Genomic DNA, 20,960 nt, shown 5'->3' with positions numbered 1-20,960 from the left:
TGGAAAAATTGCTAAGTAAAACAAATCCCCAGTATATATTACATAACAAAGATAAACAAGCACTTAAAGCATTAAAATCTTTAAAAGCAAAAAGAAACATAATCATTAAGGAAGCCGATAAAGGCGGCGCAGTTGTTTTAATGAATAAAAATGATAATATTGATGGTATAATGTTCCAACTAAATGATCCATTGGGATATCAGAAACTTGAGAATGACCCCACTAACCATATACACAGGGAGATTGAATTTATTACAGTACAAGCTATGAAAAGAGATGTTATCTCAGAAAGCTTTAAAAATAGTTTATTTGTGAAACATCCAATTAAACCTGTAATTTATACTCTCCCCAAGATCCATAAACATCCCACTAGACCACCAGAAGGTCTATAGTGGTAGGTAAGGGGTCTTTCTTTTCTAAGATTGCTTTTTTTCTTGACAAAATTTTGCAACCTTTTGTAATCAAGACATCTTCATATATCAAAGATACTAGCGATTTTTTGAATAAGATTGAAAACATGGGACATATAGGAGATAAATGCATACTTATATACATCCATTAAACATACTTCCCATCCATCTACGCATCAAAACTAAATCAAATGGCACGCTGACCGCAGTCCACTCTCTCAAATACTTGGGTATGTTGTTAGACCCCAATCTATCTTTTGGCCTCCACATAGAAAAACTTGCATCTAAACTCTATCAAAAACTAGGTGCCCTGTACAGAAACAAATCCTGCCTCAGCCCTACAGTAAAGGTAAACATTGTACAGCAAATGCTGATGCCGATCATGGATTATGGGGATGTAGTATATGCACCGCAAACTTACCTATATAAATGATATATTAGTACATTGTATAACTCGTTCTGTCGCTTTATGCTACAATGTAACTACAGGACCCAACATTGTGACATGCTTAAAGAACTAAACTGGCTGTCGCTGGAATCCAGACACACCTTTCATCTTTCCAGCCTTGTGTTTAAGAGCTTTTCTGGGAGGCTCCCACCCTACATGAGCAGAATGCTCTCCCCGGCTGTTCCCATCTCCTATAATCTTTGATCCAGTACCAGCACATTATTTAGTTTGCCACAATACAAAAAGAAAGCAGCTCAATGCTCCTTTTCCTACAGAGCACCACAATTATGGAACGACCTCCCGCACACTTTCAAACCTTCCCCAAGACTAAAATCATTTAAGAGATCCCTCTCTACATATCTCAAAACAGAATGCACCTGTCATGGTTGATTATATATTTCCTACCTGTACTATGTTAAATTTTGCATATATTATGTATTAATATTGTTTCTGTATTTTATTGTACCCTATTGTAACAATGCAATGTTTTGTGGACCCAGGACATACTTGAAAACAAGAGAAATCTCAATGTATCCTTCCTGGTAAAATATTTAATGATACTTGTGGTATTGAATCTGTATATAATGCATTAAAATCTGAAGGCATATACTCTGATGAACAAATCACTTTCTTCATTGATCTTTTAGAAATCATTTTGTATTGCAATTATTTTCTCTTCATGGACATTTTTTACTTGCAGTACTGCAATGGGCTCCAATGTCGCCCTGTCATACACCAATATTTTCATGAGCAACTGTGAGGAACACGTTGTATATAATCACAGATTATTCATACTCTATAGCACCTCCTGGAGGTGGTACATAGACAATATTTATGTTGTGTGGCTGGGCGTCATTGGAAGTCTTATGGCTTTTGTTTGATGACCTTAATAACTCTGTATCAGGTTTAAAGTTCACCTTAACAACAAGTGAAATTTCTGTTAATTTTTTGGATACCCTGATATATAAGGAGGGAGGTTTTTTGAAGTCTGATCTATTTGTCAAGTCTACTGATAAGAACAGTCTATTAAGATATGATAGCTATCATTCACCAAATGTATTCAAAGCTCTACCTAAGAGACAATTTGTGAGGGTTAAAATAATTGTTACAAATACATCTCAATATGGAAAAAGACTAGAAGAAATGGCTGACAGATTTAAAGGTAGGGGTTATCCACATGCCATGGTTGAACAACAAAAGGAAGAAGTAATGTCAGATAATGCAGTACGTAAAATTAAGAAAATAAATAACAAACAAACTGACAAATTAATTTTTGTAACTAAGTATAATGAATTGAGTAGCAAAATAAATAAAATACTTAAAATACATTGGTACATCTTACAGGATCTAAATCCATCTATAAATTCATTTAAAAATGTAACTATGCCTGCCTATAGAAGAAACTAAACCTTAAAGGATTGTTTAGTACATGCAGATATAGGTAGTGGCAAAATTAATGTGCAGAAAACAATTATAAGCAAGAAAACTGGTTGTTTTCCTTGTCTGAGTTGCAGTAACTGCAATTCTATGATCAAAGGCAGTTATTTTTATCATCCCCATAAAGGTACAAAATATAAAATTAATACATTTTTAGCATGCAGAGCAAATTACATAACATATATGATTAAGTGTCCATGTTCTCTTTATTACATTGGTGAGTCCACAAGGGAGGCTCGTGAACGTGTAACACAACACAGATCAAATATAATATGTAATAACAAGGAAGCACCAGTATCTTCACATTTTCTAGAGGCAGGCCACAGTATTAGTCAGTTACGCTTTCAAATCATTGAAAAGATAGAAATTCCCAGGAGAGGGGGTGATCGAGAAAATCTATTAAAAATTAGAGAAATGTATTAGATTCATAAACTGCAGACTCTTACACCAAAGGGTCTTAATAAAGACTTTGATTGGTCCCTGTTTAGGCAATGATAATATTTATGCAAATGTTTTATATTTGTGTGTTTCCCTTCTCTCCTTTTATTCATAGATTCTGATATTAATGGGTAGTGCTCTCATTGTTTTTAATTTTTGTATATATTGTTGATACTATTCATTTCCATTATATAACACACCATATGGTACTATGTCTTTAAGAGAATAAAATGCAATATGTGTCAACGCTATAATACATTGTAACCATTAGATGGCAGTGACCATACAGGATGTGGGTGTGTCCTAATACCTAGATTCAGGTATATACATTTTTAGACATGACTAAGGACCTGTGAGAGGTCTGAAACGTTGTTTGTATTTTGGGACCATGAAGTAATAAAGGCCTGATGATTTACATACATACATACATTGGGCTGTAGTGACCTTTCCTTTTATACCTATATATATATAGATGATTATATATAGGTATAGACAGGGCCGCCACTAGAAATTTGGGGGGCCCTTACTTAACCATTGGATAACCCCCACCCCTTTGACATGTGCAATTTTTGACCAAGTGACTAAAACATATATGCACTTTATTCGTAAAGGGACATTAAACCCACATTTTTTCTTTCATGATTCAGACAGAGAATTCAATTTTAAACAACTTTCTCATTTACTTCTATTATCTAATTTGTTTAATTCTTTAGATATCCTTTGTTGAAGAAATATCAATGCACATAGGTGAGCCAATCACACGAGGCATCTATGTGCATCTACCAATCAGCAGCTACTGAGCCTATTTAACTATGCCTTTCAGCAAAGAATATCAAGAGAATGACGTAAATTAGATAATAGAAGTAAATTAGAAAGTTGTTTAAAATGTTCTTTCTAAATTATCAAAGAAAAAATTTGGATTTCATGTCCCTTTAAGTGTAGTCAAACTTGGAAATGTTGTAAAGGTAGAAACACACAGACACATAAGGATTCACATATAGACACTCTAACAGACATGCAAAGAAACATACAAACAATCTTAGACACAGACACCCACACAGACACTCAGCACTTGTTTACATTGACCTGACAAGTAATGAGGTGGTAGACTACAGCTTTGTCAAAAAAGGAGATTTACAAGACAAAATATGGAATTCTGATTATTTATTTGTCAAGGAAGATGCCAACTATATGATGACAACAGCATGCAGTGGCTGAAAGGAAGGGCCCTGAACTGCCTAAACAATAATTTAAAGGATAAGTGGTGGATTGATGACTTCCAGAAAGGTCTCATTAGTCTCAAAGTCTGTAGAAAGATGTGAATAATCAGTAGTAAGGTGAAAATGTCCTAAAAAGGAACAGCCAATGGACACACACACACAAACTCAAGCACAAACTTGCACAGAGACAGCCTCAGAAAACACACAAAGACATACACACTCACAGACACCCACAGAAAACACACAAAGACATACACACACAGAGAGACACCCACAGAAAACACACGAAGACATACATCCACAGAAAATGTACCAGACAGACACACAAACCCTCACAGAGAGATCCAAAGAAAAAAAATGCATACACACTCATAGGGGCCTATTTATGAAATGTCTGTCCGACATGATCTGATCAGCGGATTATGTCCGACAGACATTGCTGAATGCGGAAAGCAATACGCTCTCTGCATTCAGCATTGCACCAGCAGCATTTGTGAACTGCTGGTGCAATGCCTCCCCCTGCAGGTTCCCGGCCAATCAGCCGCTAGCAGGGGGAGTCAATCAACCCGATCGTATTTGATCGGGTTGATTTCATGCAATCTCTGTCTGCCTCCTCAGAGCAGGTGGACAGGTTATGGAGCAGCGGCCTTTAGACTGCTGCTTCATAACTGGTGTTTCTGGCGAGTCTGAAGGCTCGCCAGAAACACGGTCTTTCAAGCTCCGTACGGAGCTTGATAAATGGGCCCCATAGAGACACCAACAAAAGCACAAAGACATAATCACAGACACCCACAGAAACACTCACAGGAGGTACAATTTCTGCACATTGCCATCCACTAAATCAACAGTGTGTGACATGCATAATAAAAACATAGCAGAAATTAAGAGATCACTTTTTAAAGAATCATATTTGTAAATTTAAAAACAAAAATACTTCTGTGAATTTAAAATTGTACATTATTGATCTGTCAGAATGGGTAGATGAAGAAAAGGTTGACATATCTTTGGGGTCCCCCCCCATTTTCCCCAACCAAGAGCACCACTAAATCTGGTGCACAAATGTTCCCATCTGTCAGCTGTACTTATGGATTTTGAAACTGATGTACTCTATATGGTCTTGGTGGAACCATAAGCTGTGGCACTAGGTCTCATACCATTAAATCTGGTTAAATGCAGGATTTAGGCTTGTTTGTATGTATTTAAAAATTAAGTCAGCTGCAGTGTAAACTGAACAGTGTTAAGTTAACCTGTCTCATGTCAAACACTGAGCAATCTTAGCCTGAGATTATAACATTTTATGCAGATGTAAAAATCTTAGATAAAATACCTCCTATCATCTGGAAAGTCCTTGCATAAAGGGACAGTAAACTGGAATGCAATTAAAATATATATATATATATATATATATATATATATATATATAAATTCTGCCAAAAGGGCACCTACCATTTGTGTATTGAGGAGGAAACTTTTCTGCATGGTTTTAAATATAGAATTTCCACAGCATTGTCAAATAATCATAAATACACTGCTGCATATTGCTAAAAAATGTATGGACCCCTGGCTCCAGCACACAACTACCACACTGAAGTTACAATCTGAAATTGCACAAATAAATAAAAAAAACATTCACTAAGTAAGTACTACCTACTCTGCAAATGGAAGTGATCTGCTGCTGTAATGACATTTCCCACACTCAATAGCACTCTGCTGTAGCACCCTCTGGTGGCTGCCAAAATGGGAAAACAATCAAATAATAGTTGTGCTTTCCTCATGGGGCCCACTGGGCCTCTGACAGCAGTCATCTTATTCACACCCTGATGGAGGCCAGGATATAGATATTTACCGAATATCTATTTAAAAATACTTAGAAAATAAATATGCTTTTTCATGTTTTCATCTACTTAACTGCAAAGTGCTCCAATGCATATATATATATATATATATATATATATATATATATATATATATATATATATATGTCTATAAATACATAAATACATATGTTCACACATATAGACATACAGTATATACAGTATATATATATATATATGTATATATATATATATATATATATATATATACAGTACATATGTATGTATCTCAATGTTAAAATGCTTTGCCTGAGACCTCTTTGAGCCCTTATAACTTTTTTGTGCAATTTTTATTAGATAGTGTTATTATGACTGTACTTTGTAATTTTGATGTGTTTTGTGCAACATTTTTGTTTCGCTTGGAGGATGCGGAGGATTCTAGCATAAATCACAATTGCGCTCAAGCATTCAACTTTACTTTCAACTTGTAATACAAGTGGTAAACCCGACACCCGCAAACACCCACAATAAACCACTTTTCGCTCATGCATAACTGTTAGTGTGACACTTGTAATCTGGCCCTTTATGTTTTTGATAAAATATGATTTTTGGTGAGCAATTTTGTTACGATTTTTGAAGCACCTTAACAATACATTTTTTTCCTGAGAATTTTTGTGTGAAGTCATTAATTTTGTATGTTTTTAAAGTTACGATTTTCATTCTGTATTTTTGTAATGTATGTATCTCCTTCCCATATGAAAATGCAGTATATGAGGTGTTTTGTTATCAGGGTAAAAATGGCTTTAGATCATTCCACCAAGGAAAAAGAAATACTGGCCTGCATTCTTAAATAATCTTGCCAGCTCAGAGACCTTTAGATCGTCGGGCCCTAAGTATGAGGTTTCTGCTCTTATATTATCCCACAACTCACTACCTGTCCCCTTGATTCCATCCCCTCACAACTACTGACCAACCACTGGTTTATTTCCCTCATCCCTTAAAGATGCAGAAGTAACACCTATCCTCAAAATAATTATCTTAATCCAACTTTACCCTCCAATTTGCCTAATGGAAATCTCTACAGTCTCAGTTTAAAGCCAGCTGTAACCAACTCTGCATATCCAGAAATGCTGTTTTTTTTTCTGTGTTTTGATCTTCCTTTCAAGTCACTCCTCATAGGCTGCATCTCTCTGCCAGTCTTTTTGCTTGCTTCATTTAGCCTCCAGAATAAAACACAAAGCCTGACCCTATAATTCAATGCCCTCATTAGCACTGCTCTCCCCTATATCTCCTAACTTGCCTCCAGATACTCTTCCTCCCATCCTCTTCCTTCTGCTCATGATCACCTTCTCTCCTCATCTCTTGTTACTTCCTCACAATACCGTATGCATAACTTCTCCAGAATGGAGACTCTCTGCCTCACTCCACTAGAATCTCACCTAGTTTTCAAAGTTTCAAGCACTATTTAAAGACTCTATTCTTCAGGGATGCACAAAATATATGCTAATCTTTTCTTACCTCAGTTCCTCTCCTTTTTTTGGAATCATCTTGAAAACCCTTAGCATGTAAGCCTAGCTGTTTTGTAGAGACCTTTATGTAAGGTGACTTAAACAGTGCAACTCTTGGCAGGGCCCTCTACATATTTGCTTCTTTAAATTTGTTACATTTGCATATTATACCTATGTTTATAGCGCTGAAAAATAAGAAGTAACCTTCAAAAATCATCTGTTAAAGGGACTTCTTAGAATATCTCGTCTGAGCAGTGAGGTTTTGCATATCAGGTCTTTATGAGATGTGCAGACTATGCACCAGAGAAGAGATTTTTTTTCCATATTTTTTTGTTTTTTTTATTCTTTTTATTTCAGGAAACAGAACCAACACAAGACAGTGAATCAATACTGACTTCTGGAGATTAGATACATGATTCTTCTCAGCTTTACGTTAAAACAGGCTGAACATACAGTTGGTTGAAATGTATATTAGATCTTCGAAGAGTCCTTTACGAGAAAAAGAAAACGGGGCTTTCCCCCCCCCCCCATAATTGTCCATCATTCTGTTTGACATTAAAATAAAGTCTTTGCAGTTTGTGATCTAGTCCCGTGTGGTTTTTCTGCTTCTAAAACTTTTAACATTTTAACTTTTAACAGAATAATCACAACAATTTAAATAACATTGCAACAATCAACGGGGGGGGGGGGGACAGGGTAGAGGGAAAGGGTAAAAGAGAAAAAAAATACATAACAGACCCCACTAAAGGGTCTCTCGCTGTTAGAACAACATTTCTTCAGCAGGGAATATATTTGGGCCCTGGTTCTCTCCTGAGCCAGTCAGAGTTCACCATTCCCCACCAATATTCACTTGAAGCATTGCCTCTAAAGGGCTGTAAAATCTGTTTCCCTCCGGTGCTGAACTAAATGTAGTGATAAACGGTTGCCATTTTTTTTAAAAAGGTCGCAGTCTGCGCGCTGTGTCCAGCTTGACATCCTATTGTTCCACAAAGAGTTGTCTCATCAGCAGACGTTTAAACTGGGCTATAGTTGGGGGTTGTCTGGATATCTATTTGCTAAGGATGCAATGTCTAGCTAGTAATAATGTACACAGTGTGAGCAGTCTGTGGTATTTTCTATGTGCATCATCTCACTTAAAAAGATATATCTCAGTTGTGTTCAGTACGATTTCAATGTTAAATCTAGCTTTTATCCAATATTGGTAGTATCCCCAAAAACGTCTAATGATCGGACATGCATAGAAATAATATTGGATAGATGGGGATACGTTGCTACACTTAATACACTGATTGGGACATTGATTGCTCCATTTTGATAGCCTGTGTGGTGTAATGTAGTCCCTATGTAGCATTCTAGTTTGCGCCTCTCTATAGGTGACTGCAAGTGTTGCCTGTTTGGTGCAGTCTAGGCTGTCTTTTATATCCTGTATCATCACTTCTGTAGGGACATCTATGTTCAGTTTTGTTAGTAAATTAGTTTGGATTAGAAGTTCATTCTGTTTCATTAGTTGTGTAAAGAAGTGTGATAAGCTCTCCATGTGGAACAAGGTCTGGGAAATAGCAAAAGGTGATTTATCCCAAAACTTTGTGTTGGACGTTTGCAGAGTTGACACATAGAGGCCTACTTATCAAGCCGTCAACTTTCTTGCATTCAACGGCACCAATACGCTCGCCTGACATTGCAGCCGTGGACCTGAATATGCTCTCCATATTTATATAAAAAGCTGTCAAAAAGCCACGCACCAAATACGGGGCGATGAGCAGCAGACTGTTGTTTAACTAAACAGTCATCAATCTCACTGCTATTCGGCTTTTTCCCAGCTTTATTTATATACTGTTACTAAACACCGCCACTACACTAAAATATTTAAACCCTATCCGGCAGCTCCCGGACCCCGCCGCAACTAAATAAAGTTATTAACCCTATCCCGACGCTCCTGGAGCCCACCGCAACTCTAATAAAGTTATTAACCCCTATCCCTCCGCTTAAGGAGCCCACCGGAACTCTAATAAACGTATTAACCTCTATACCTCCGCTTCCGGAGCACACCGCAACTAAATAAATGTATTAACCCCTAAACCCCTGGCCTCCCACATCACTACCACTTACTAAACCTATTTACCCCTAAACCGCCAGCCCCCCACATCGCCATAAACTAAATTCAGCTATTAACCCCTAAACCTAACAACCGGCTAACTTTACATTATAATTACATCATCACTATCTTATAATAAATTTAAACTTACCTTAAGAATTAAATTAAATTAAACAATATTAAACTATGAATTAATCTACCCTAACTGTTATACTAAAATTACATTAAACTATATTAAACTAAAAATTAATCTACCCTAACTGTTATACTAAAATTACATTAAACTACAAATTAAATTAACTAAATTACATAGTTAAAAACCTAACCCTACTCAAGTTATTTAAATCTACTATTAATAATTACAAAGTTACAAAAAACTAACAACTAAGTTACACAAAATAACAAACACTAAGTTACAAAAAAATAAACACTAAGTTACACAAAATAAAAAAGAAATTATCAAATATTTAAACTAATTACACCTGATCTAAGAGCCCTATCAAAATAAAAAAGCCCCCCAAAATAAAAAAACCCTAGCCTACAATAAACTACCAATGGCCCTTAAAAGGGTCTTTTGCGGGGCATTGCCCCAAAGAAATCAGCTCTTTTACCTGTAAAAAAAATACAAACAACCCCCCCAACAGTAAAACCCACCACCCACACAACCAAACCCCCCAAATAAAATCCTAACTAAAAAAACCTAAGCTCCCCATTGCCCTCAAAAGGGAGTTTGGATGGGCATTGCCATTAAAAGGGCATTTAGCTCTTTTTCAGCCCAAACCCCTAATCTAAAATTAAAACCCACCCAATAAACCCTTAAAAACCTAACACTAACCCCCGAAGATCCACTTACAGTTTTGAAGACCTAACATCCATCCTCAACGAAGCGGCAGAAGTCCTCATCGAAGCCGGCAGAAGTCTTCATCCAAGCGGGCCGAAGTCCTCCTCGAAGCTGGCAGAAGTCTTCATCCATACGTCATCTTCTATCTTCATCCATCCGGTGTGGAGCGGCTCCATCTTCAAGACATCCGGCGCGGAGCATCCTCTTCAATCGACGTCTTCTTTCAAATGAAGTTTCAAGATGGCATCCCTTAGATTCCGATTGGCGGATAGATTTCTATCAGACAATTGGAATTAAGGTTGAAAAAATCATATTGGCTGTTGCAATCAGCCAAAAGGATTGAGCTTTCATCCTATTGGATGATCCAATCAGCCAATAGAATGCAAGCTCAATCCTATTGGCTGATTGGATCAGCCAATAGGATGAAAGCTCAAGGGTTTATTGGGTGGATTTTAATTTTAGATTAGGGGTTTGGGCTGAAAAAGAGCTAAATGCCCTTAATGGCAATGCCCATCCAAATTCCCTTTTCATGGCAATGGGGAGCTTAGATTTTTTATTTGGGGGGTTTGGTTGTGTGGGTGGTGGGTTTTACTGTTGGGGGGGTTGTTTGTATTTTTTTTTTAAAGGTAAAAGAGCTGATTTCTTTGGGGCAATACCCCGCAAAAGGCCCTTTTAAGAGCCATTGGTAGTTTATTGTAGGCTAGGGTTTTTTTATTTGGGGGGGCTTTTTTATTTTCATAGGGCTCTTAGAATAGTTGTGTAATTAGTTTAAATATTTGATAATTTCTTTTTTATTTTGTGTAACTTAATGTTTGTTATTTTGTGTAACTTAGTGTTGGTTATTTTGTGTAACTTAGTTGTTAGTTTGTTATAACTTTGTAATTTTTAATAGTAGATTTAAATTATTTGAGTAGGATTAGGTTTTTATTTTAACTATGCAACGGCTAGATTACAAGTTTTGCGGTATGAGTGAAAAAGCAGTGTTATAGCTCTTTTTCAAGTGCCCAAGCCCTAATCTAAAAATAAAACCCACCCAATAAACCCATAAAAAACCTAACACTAACCCACGAAGATCCACTTACAGTTTTGAAGACCGGACATCCATCCTCAACGAAGCCGGGAGAAGTCTTCATCCAAGAGGCAAGAAGTCCTCAACAAAGCCGGGAGAAGTCTTCATCCAAGCCGGCAGAAGTGGTCCTCCAGACGAACAGAAGTCTTCATCCAGACGGCATCTTCTATCGCGGAGCATCCTCTTCAATCGACGTATTCTTGCAGAATGAAGGTTCCTTTAAATGATGTCATCCAAGATGGCGTCCCTTAAATTCCGATTGGCTGATAGAATTCCATCAGCCAATCAGAATTAAAGGTGAAAAAATCCTATTGACTAATGCAATTAGCCAATAGGATTGAGCTTCAATCCTATTGGCTGATCCAATCAGCCAATAAGATTGAGCTCGCTGCCTGTTAAATTTTATAGGATTCTCCAATCACAACTTATTACCACACTTACTAGGCTGTAAAATACCTTTCTATTGACAGAGACCCCCCCTCCAGGAACTTCACCTCAGCACACATCACCCTCATCCCCAAACCAGATAAAGACCACTCCTTACCGGAGTCCTACCGACCAATATCGCTATTGAACACAAACTACAAACTCTTCATGAAAATCATAGCGAGTAGACTGAGGGTAATTCTCCTGGATTTGTTACACCCGGATCAAACGGGCTTTGTTTTTAAGCGTACGTCCGTGGTTAACCTTCGCAGAGTACTGCAGGTTATTGACCATTACTGGTCCCTGGGGAGGAGAGGTGAATTGGGGGGCATGTCGGAGGCCTTCCTGCTATCTCTGGATGCGGAGAAGGCCTTTGACCGCGTGGAGTGGCCCACCTATTAAACACCATGCAAAGGTTTGGCTTTGGGGACCCTTTTTTGGACGTTATTGGTAAAATGTACAAGTTTCCTGTGGCGCGCATCCTATCTAATAGACTTTTTCACCCGACTTTCAACTACAGAGAGGCACTAGGCAGGGCTGCCCCCTATCGCTACTATTATTCAATTTGGTGTTAGAACCACTGGCATTAAAGCTAAGACAACTATTCCCAGGAATTAAGGTGGGAGGGGTTTCTCTTCATTTGGCATTGTACTCGTATGACATGCTGCTATTTGTAGACACACCACAAACCCATGTGCCACTCATACTACATGAGATCACAGAATTCAGCAGCTTCTTGGGATATAAGATAAACACATCCAAGTCGGAGGTATTGTGGCTGCACAAACATTTAAACTCTAGGCATAGCTACCCATTTGTAGAAGCCTCAGAAGGCCTTACTATCTGGGCATCTGACTTCACAGAGACCCGTCTAAAATGTATAAAATTAATATATCTGACAAATGCTTAAGTCTTTCCTCACAACTAAAAAATTGGGCTAATCTCCCTTTAGGGTTGTCGGGCCGTATTAGTCTGGTTAAAATGACAATCCTACCCAAAATACTCTACCCGCTACTCATGCTCCCATTTTTCATGACCAAGACAGATCTAAATCTGCTGTCTTGTGCTTTGTCTCGTTTTATTTGGAGAGGAGGCAAACCGCAGATAGCGGCGGACAAACTGCAGTTCCCCTATCTTGGAGGAGGCATTGGCCTCCCAAACCTAAAGCTGTACAATTGGGCGGCCTTGGCCAGACTGGTTACAGACTGGCAGCTCAACACGAGTCATTTTTGCAACGCAAGACTGGAAGAAGCGGTAATATCACCTTTGGCGCTAGCTTATCTTCCATATGCAAGTACGAAGAATCTGTCATCCTCGGTTGCCAGCAGTGTACTGTATCGGGATCTACTAAAGGGCTTGGCGTATGATTCATAATTATCTAAAAATTGATTACCCTACCCCTAAATTCATTGCCCTAACAGGGAACCCAAACACACAGTGCGATCCTTTCAGAAAATGAAAACCAAATTGCAAATCCCAAACCAACATTTCTATGCCTACCTGCAGCTAAGACACTATGAGGCCTATTTATCAAGCTGTCAACCGCAAATACGCTGGAATTCCACAGCGTAATTGTGGCAAGCTTGATTCCCCTTATTTATCAAAGCCTACAGACCGGCAAAAGTTGAAATCTGTGACGTAACATACGATCCGCCGGTCTCAGTCCGACACAGATCGATGCTTACGTCATTACAGATGTTCCGAATACAAATTCAGCACTATCTGACTACTTTTGCAAGTTATCAAATTTCTAACAGGTACGCTCGCCACTATTCCGGCCCAGCGTACCTGCTTTTCAATCCGCCGCCCTGGAGGCCGCGAATGCCATAGGAATCAATGAGAGTCTGAAAGCAGCGAAAGCTCATGTTCGCTGCTGCCCGATATCCCATTGATTCTTATGGGAGAATAAAAGTTATGTTTACACCTAACACCCTAACATAAGCCCTGAGTCTAAACACCCCTTATCCGCCGCCCCCTACATCTCTGCCACCTACATAAAGTTATTAACACCTATTCCGCCGCTCCCGGACCCCGCCACAACCTAAATAAATATATTAACCCCTATCCCTCTGCTCCCGGACCCCGCCGCAACTAAATAAATATATTAACCCCTATCCTGCCGCTCCCGGAGCAAATAAATAAATGTATTAACCCCTAAACCCCTGGCCTCCCACATAACTACCACTTACTAAACCTATTAACCCCTAAACCGCCAGCCCCCCACATCACCATAAACTAAATTAACCTATTAACCCCTAAACCTAACAACCCGCTAACTTTACATTAAAATTACATCATCACTATTTTATAATAAATTTAAACTTACCTTTAGAATTAAATTAAACTATATTAAACTATTAATAAATCTACCCTAACTGTTATACTAAAATTACATTAAACTATATTAAACTAATAATTATTCTACCATAACTGTTATACTAAAATTACATTAAACTACAAATTAAATTAACTAAAATTACGGCTAGATTACGAGTTTTGCGTTATGAGCGGCGCGGTGCTAACTTGCACGTTATTGTCACCGCTAACTTCCCTACAGCGCTGGTATTACAGGTTTCTAAAAACCCGGCGTTATCAGGCAAAAAGTGAGCGTAAAGCAAAAATACCGCACTCCAATACCAGCGCTGCTGAAAGCCGCGGTGAGCTGGTTTTACGTGCTCGTGCACGATTTCCCCATAGACATCAATGGGGAGAGCCGGCTAAAAAAAAGTCTAACACCTGCAAAAAAGCAGAGTAAAGCTCCGTAACGCAGCCCCATTGATTCCTATGGGGAAACTAAATTTATGTTTACACCTAACACCCTATCATGAACCCCGAGTCTAAACACCCCTATCTTACACTTATTAACCCCTAATCTGCTGCCCCGACATCGCCGACACCTACATTATACTTATTAACCCCTAATCTGCAGCTCCGGACATCGCCGCCACTATAATAAACATATTAACCCCTAAACCGCCGCACTCCTGCATCACAAACACTAGTTAAATATTATTAACCCCTAATCTTCCGCCCCCAACGTCGCCGCCACTATAGTAAATTTATTAACCCTTAAACCTAAGTCTAACCCTAACACCTCCTAACTTGTAAGGTGAACGCTAATTTATCATTGGTTATAGGGGAATTTAGGTTGTTTATTTGGTCCTGTGTCAGTTGGGGTAATTTCAATGACCGCCAAAACTGGGCCTGGGTCCCCTCGGATGCCGGGTCCTGTCGGGTATATAGTTGTGCATAATACTGCGCAAAACATCGCAAATGTCTGTAGGTTTGGTGTGGGTTCTACCCTGCCCTCTCAGTGCCGCCCCCCCCAGTCCTTGTCGCCTGTGGTTTGGTCAGAGTTGCTAACATCTTGCCTGCTCTATTACTGAATCTATAAAATTTACCTGCCGTTTTTAACAGTCCTGCCGAGGCCTGGTGTTTTGCAAAAGCCTCGAGATCTGCCTCTGCAGCAATGTAAGCTTCATAGGTTATTTTAATCTTCGTCTGGAGGTACGCTTGATATATTTGTCCTAACTGCTTTTGTAGGTTTTTTATATCTATATTGGGTTCTATATCTTAATTTAGAGACATAAGATATTATGGAGCCAGTTAAGACTGCTTTTGCCGTTCCCAAAATAGCTGGGTATTATCCAAATGGGCCGCATTGTCAGTAAAAGACTGCGTTAGGAATTTAGTAAATGCTTCTGAGGATGTCAGGTATGTGGGAAATCTGAGTGTGTTTCTGTTTGCATGAACCCCCAATGCCAATTCTACTGGTGCATGGTCAGATAGCAATATATCATGTATCTTACACTGATGGACCTGCGCGGTTAAATCATTATCAATCAAAAATAAATCTATTCTGGACAGGGTGTGTTTAGCTTTAGATAAGCAGGTGTAGTCCTCACCCTCTGGATGCTGTAGCCTCCATATGTTACATGTGCCTAGGTCCGCATCAAATATATCAAAGACTTTTGTTTCGTATCTAGCTTTATAGTTTGTTTTTGGATCCTTCATGGAGTGGGGTTCTAGCCAAAGTCTATCTAAATTATGTGTGGTGGAGATATTAAAATCGCCACCAATTATCAGTTTCGATCCTATGTGTGGGGCTAAATTTTTTATCAAATCCTTCCAGAAACTCATCATTCTGTGATTGGGGGCATAAAGATTACAGAATATGTAATCAACTGAATTCACTGTAGTATGGACTATCATAAATCTCCTGCCTTCATCCGTGTATGTGTGATTTATACGGACCAAAAGCCTCTTTCCAAATGCAATAGCTAGGCCATGACTGGCACTAGTGTGAGATAAAAATGATACTTGTCCCACCCAGTCTCTTTTTAATTTTTGGTGCTCGAGGTCAGTCAAATGTGTCTCCTGGAGTAGAGCTATATCCATTTCCATTTTCCTAAGATGGGTAAAAATTGATTTGTGTTTTATGGGTGAATTGAGGCCTTCCAAGTTCCAGGTTACAATTTTAAGTGACAAGTTTATCTAGGGGAGTATGAGTGTGTGCACATGCTTTGACCTTGATGTAATAAAAAAAAAAAGTGGGGAGGGGGAGGAGGGATAGGATAAGGGGGAGGAGAGAGAGTGCATACTTCAGGGCAGTAAACAAATTCCTTTCATTCCACCAACACCTTAATGCAATATACATCATGTTTATCTGACATAGCTTCTCTACAATCATGCATAGATAACACAATGCAGTAAAAGAATTTATCATCCTGAAACTAAAAGGAGAGGTGGCTAAACGCTGTGACTTGGGTTCATATGTCCCCGAAATGTCTGTGCAAAGAGTGCGCATATGGTGAGATGTGGGCGGGACTTGTCAAGTGTAATAGCAATGTCTCTATATCGTGCATGTAATGTCCCCTCCCCTGGTAGGTATTTAACAGTCTAATCTTGGACCAGGCATTGATGCCAACTAAGATGTGCCTAATGGGGTTAATTGCCCTAGTAAGCTGTCCCTTCCCCAAAATAGGGACACTAATGAAAGGAAGTGTTATTAACCAGTACACTTGATGAGTATATAGAAGTGCGGCATCATTGACTCCAATTTTAACTGGTGAACAGTTGACAGTGCACCCTACCCTTTGTGAAACTGAAGCCGCTACTACCTCAGGTTGCAGTGACAACCCACCTGTCCCAGGACCAAAAGGTTGATTATAGTGCTTTGTGTTGCATCTTAAGCCTCTAGGAGGGCTAATACCTTCTCCTAAGTTATGGCATTTGTGTGTGGGTTTTCGTGTAAACATTAACTTTAAAACATAACTAATAAACCTGAAAACATTAATTATAAAAATATTCCCTACCTTTACTTGGACATAAATTGATAGTCGTGGCAGTAATGGAAAAATACAACAGATCAAGAACACATAACTTTTAAACATTACCCCAGAGGCATGGGTAGACTTCCATCTAGGGCCCTGTATCTTCTCAGACCGAGGGCCCCTATGACTCCAGAAGATAACATTACAAAAACAAGATACTGCCATTCACAGCATCTTTTGGGAATTGAGAAAGAGGCTTGACAACCTCACAGTAGAATCTCTTCATATAGGTGGACGTTGGTTCTCAGTTGCCAGATAACTTTTCAGGGCTTGCGGTGAGTGGAAGAGTTTAGCGCCATGTGGTGTTTGCAAGCATAGTTTCACTGGATACAATAGCGCCACTTGTCTTCCTTGCTCGTGTAATTGTGAGCAGAGCAGGGCGAATTCCTTTCTCTGTCTCGTCACCTCCATTGAAAAGTCCTGGAAAAGCAACAGCTTCAAGCCCTCATAGAGTACCTCCTTGTGTGACCGATAAGCTCTCAGAATCCTCAACTTTTCCTGAAAGTTCAGGCATTTGAATATAACTTGTCTAGGCCTGGCTTTTGCATGATCCAGAGTCCTCTCAGGCCCCACACGGTGGGATCTCTCCACATCATTTTTTTTTTCATATTGTTAATAAAAAAACATTAGATAATATAAAATAAAGATGGATGTTTATGACATGCCCAGCCCTTTTAAAAATGAGAACCTTTCAATAGTTTATGTCTCATCCCTTCCAGAACTATGCAACCCCAAAACACCAGAAAATTCTCTTCTGAACAAAGGATTTTTTTTAATCTAACACCAGAGGCATATTTTGACCTATATGGGCTTTTTAATTTTAGGTGTAGCTGTATCCCTTTAAGGTAGAGTACTGAACTTTGTAAAAACAAAAAGGGAGAAGTACTCTATTGGGAACAGATATATCTACAATAACTTGTCCTATAGGCTTGTGTCCATCAAAGGTGCCGTCTTTTGAAGTCCACTTGGGCCTTTTCCCAAAGGAGAACTTTCCTGTAGTATATTAGGCTGGACCCATATAAAATAATGCCCAGTCCCCAAATGCCACTAAAAATTTAGCGGTACCGCACTTTCCATAGTGCTGCCATTACAAGTAACAAAAAATCTTCTTGTGTTGTGCGATACAGTGCTTTAGACTCCATGCGCACAAAAGCCAAGTCCTGACGACGTGCTAGCGCACTTATCCCCCCATAGACGTCAATGGAGAAAAAAACTAACATCTGTGATTGCGGAATGGCGATCGCTATAACAATATAATAGTTTTTTTAAATAGTAATGTTAGGTTTATTTATAGCTTAAAGGGACAGTCTACACCAGAATGTTTATTGTTTTAAAAAATAGATAATCAATTTATTACCCATTCCCTAGTTTTGCATAACCAACACAGTTATATAAATACACTTTTTACCTCTGTAATTATCTTGTATCTAAGCCTCTGCAAACTGCCCCCTTATTTCAGTTCTTTTGACAGACATCCATTTTAGCCAATCAGTGCTGGCTCACTGGAACTTCACATGCATGAGCACAGTGTTATCTATATGACACACATGAACTAACACCCTCTAGTGGTGAAAAACTGTCAAAATGCCCTGAGAGAAGAGGCGACCTTCAAGGGCTTGGAAATTAGCATATGAACCTCCTAGGTTTAGCTTTCAACTAAGAATACCAAGAGAACAAAGCAAAATTGGTGATAAAAGTAAATTGGAAAATTGTTTAAAATTACATTCTCTATCTGAATCATGAATGTTTATTTTGGACTAGAATTGGTTTATTTAGGGAGTAGCAATGTGGGGGGTCGGCGGTTTAGGGGTTAATAGGTTTATTTAGTGTTGGGGATGTGGGTGGGCAACGGATTAGGGGTTAATAGGTTTAATATAGTATTTGCGATGAAGGGAGATGACGGTTTAGGGGTTAATAGGTAGTTTATGGGTGTTATGATTGCGGAATGGATCGTTACAAAATAAGCTATAACGCTAGCGGAATAGCCTGACCACACAACCTGTAATACGGGTGAACTGACTATTCCACACTCAAAAGCCATTTTTAAAGGGACACTCAGGTCAAATAAAACTTTCATGATTCAGATGCAGCATGTAATTTTAAACAACTTTCCAATTTACTTCCATTAAAAGTACTGCACTGTCTTTTATATTTACACTTTTGGAGTCACCAGCTCCTACTGAGCATGTGCAAGAATTTACAGCAATATACGTATATGCATTTGTGATTGGTTGATTGCTATCACATGGTACAGGGGGAGTGGAAATATAGTTACATAACTTTGAAATTTGTTAGAAACAAATCTACTACTCATTTGAAATTCTGAGTAAATGCTATTGTATTGTCTTGTTATCTTGCATTTGTTGATTATGCAAATCTACTGTGTTTACTGGTCCTTTAAGTGCGGAATGAATCGTTGCAGTATAGGCTAAAACGCTAGTTCTATAGCTTTACCACCGCAACTTGTAATACGGGTGAGCAGGCTATTGAGCTTGCAAACGCCAATTTTTCAGCAGTATAGCCATACCACACAATTTGTAATCTGGGTCTATATGAATAGCTAACACCATACATATTTCAGCCATTGTTGTCCTCATCAGTGCAGTTGTTGCTTTATATCCCTCTAAGTCACAGTGGGTAAGGTTTTATGTCTGGTTGCCCTCATCATACTAACTTTAGTACAGGTTCTTGGAGCCGAGCACTCAAAGCCTCCTGATTTTCATCAGTATTTTTTCGTTTTCTTTAATTTCCTTTGTGCAGTCATTCAGATAATTGTTTAGTTAAAACAAAAAGGAAACTTGTGTTTTCTTATAATATTGCAATCACACTGTACTAAACGTTATTAATATAGAACAGGTTTGATACAGTGTGATCACAATATTATAAGTGAAACACTATCGCACTGTCGCAATTTAAATATTATAAGTAAAACACAATCACACCATTGCGATCACAATATTATACGAAACACAATCCCACTATCACGATCGCAATATTATTAAATATGAATATTGAGAATGCGCAATCACATTATTAAAATAAGTTAAAAAAAAAACATGCCTAAGGACACAATATAAGATTTTTACAATTATGCCTAAAGTTTGCATACATATTCTAACATTACAGGGAGTGCAGAATTATTAGGCAAATGAGTATTTTGACCACATCATCCTCTTTATGCATGTTGTCTTACTCCAAGCTGTATAGGCTCGAAAGCCTACTACCAATTAAGCATATTAGGTGATGTGCATCTCTGTAATGAGAAGGGGTGTGGTCTAATGACATCAACACCCTATATCAGGTGTGCATAATTATTAGGCAACTTCCTTTCCTTTGGCAAAATGGGTCAAAAGAAGGACTTGACAGGCTCAGAAAAGTCAAAAATAGTGAGATATCTTGCAGAGGGATGCAGCACTCTTAAAATTGCAAAGCTTCTGAAGCGTGATCATCGAACAATCAAGCGTTTCATTCAAAATAGTCAACAGGGTCGCAAGAAGCGTGTGGAAAAACCAAGGCACAAAATAACTGCCCATGAACTGAGAAAAGTCAAGCGTGCAGCTGCCAAGATGCCACTTGCCACCAGTTTGGCCATATTTCAGAGCTGCAACATCACTGGAGTGCCCAAAAGCACAAGGTGTGCAATACTCAGAGACATGGCCAAGGTAAGAAAGGCTGAAAGACGACCACCACTGAACAAGACACACAAGCTGAAACGTCAAGACTGGGCCAAGAAATATCTCAAGACTGATTTTTCTAAGGTTTTATGGACTGATGAAATGAGAGTGAGTCTTGATGGGCCAGATGGATGGGCCCGTGGCTGGATTGGTAAAGGGCAGAGAGCTCCAGTCCGACTCAGACGCCAGCAAGGTGGAGGTGGAGTACTGGTTTGGGATGGTATCATCAAAGATGAGCTTGTGGGGC

This window comes from Bombina bombina, chromosome 4, assembly GCF_027579735.1.
Source record: "Bombina bombina isolate aBomBom1 chromosome 4, aBomBom1.pri, whole genome shotgun sequence".
Lineage (NCBI taxonomy): Eukaryota > Metazoa > Chordata > Amphibia > Anura > Bombinatoridae > Bombina > Bombina bombina.
This window is presented reverse-complemented; position numbering follows the sequence as displayed.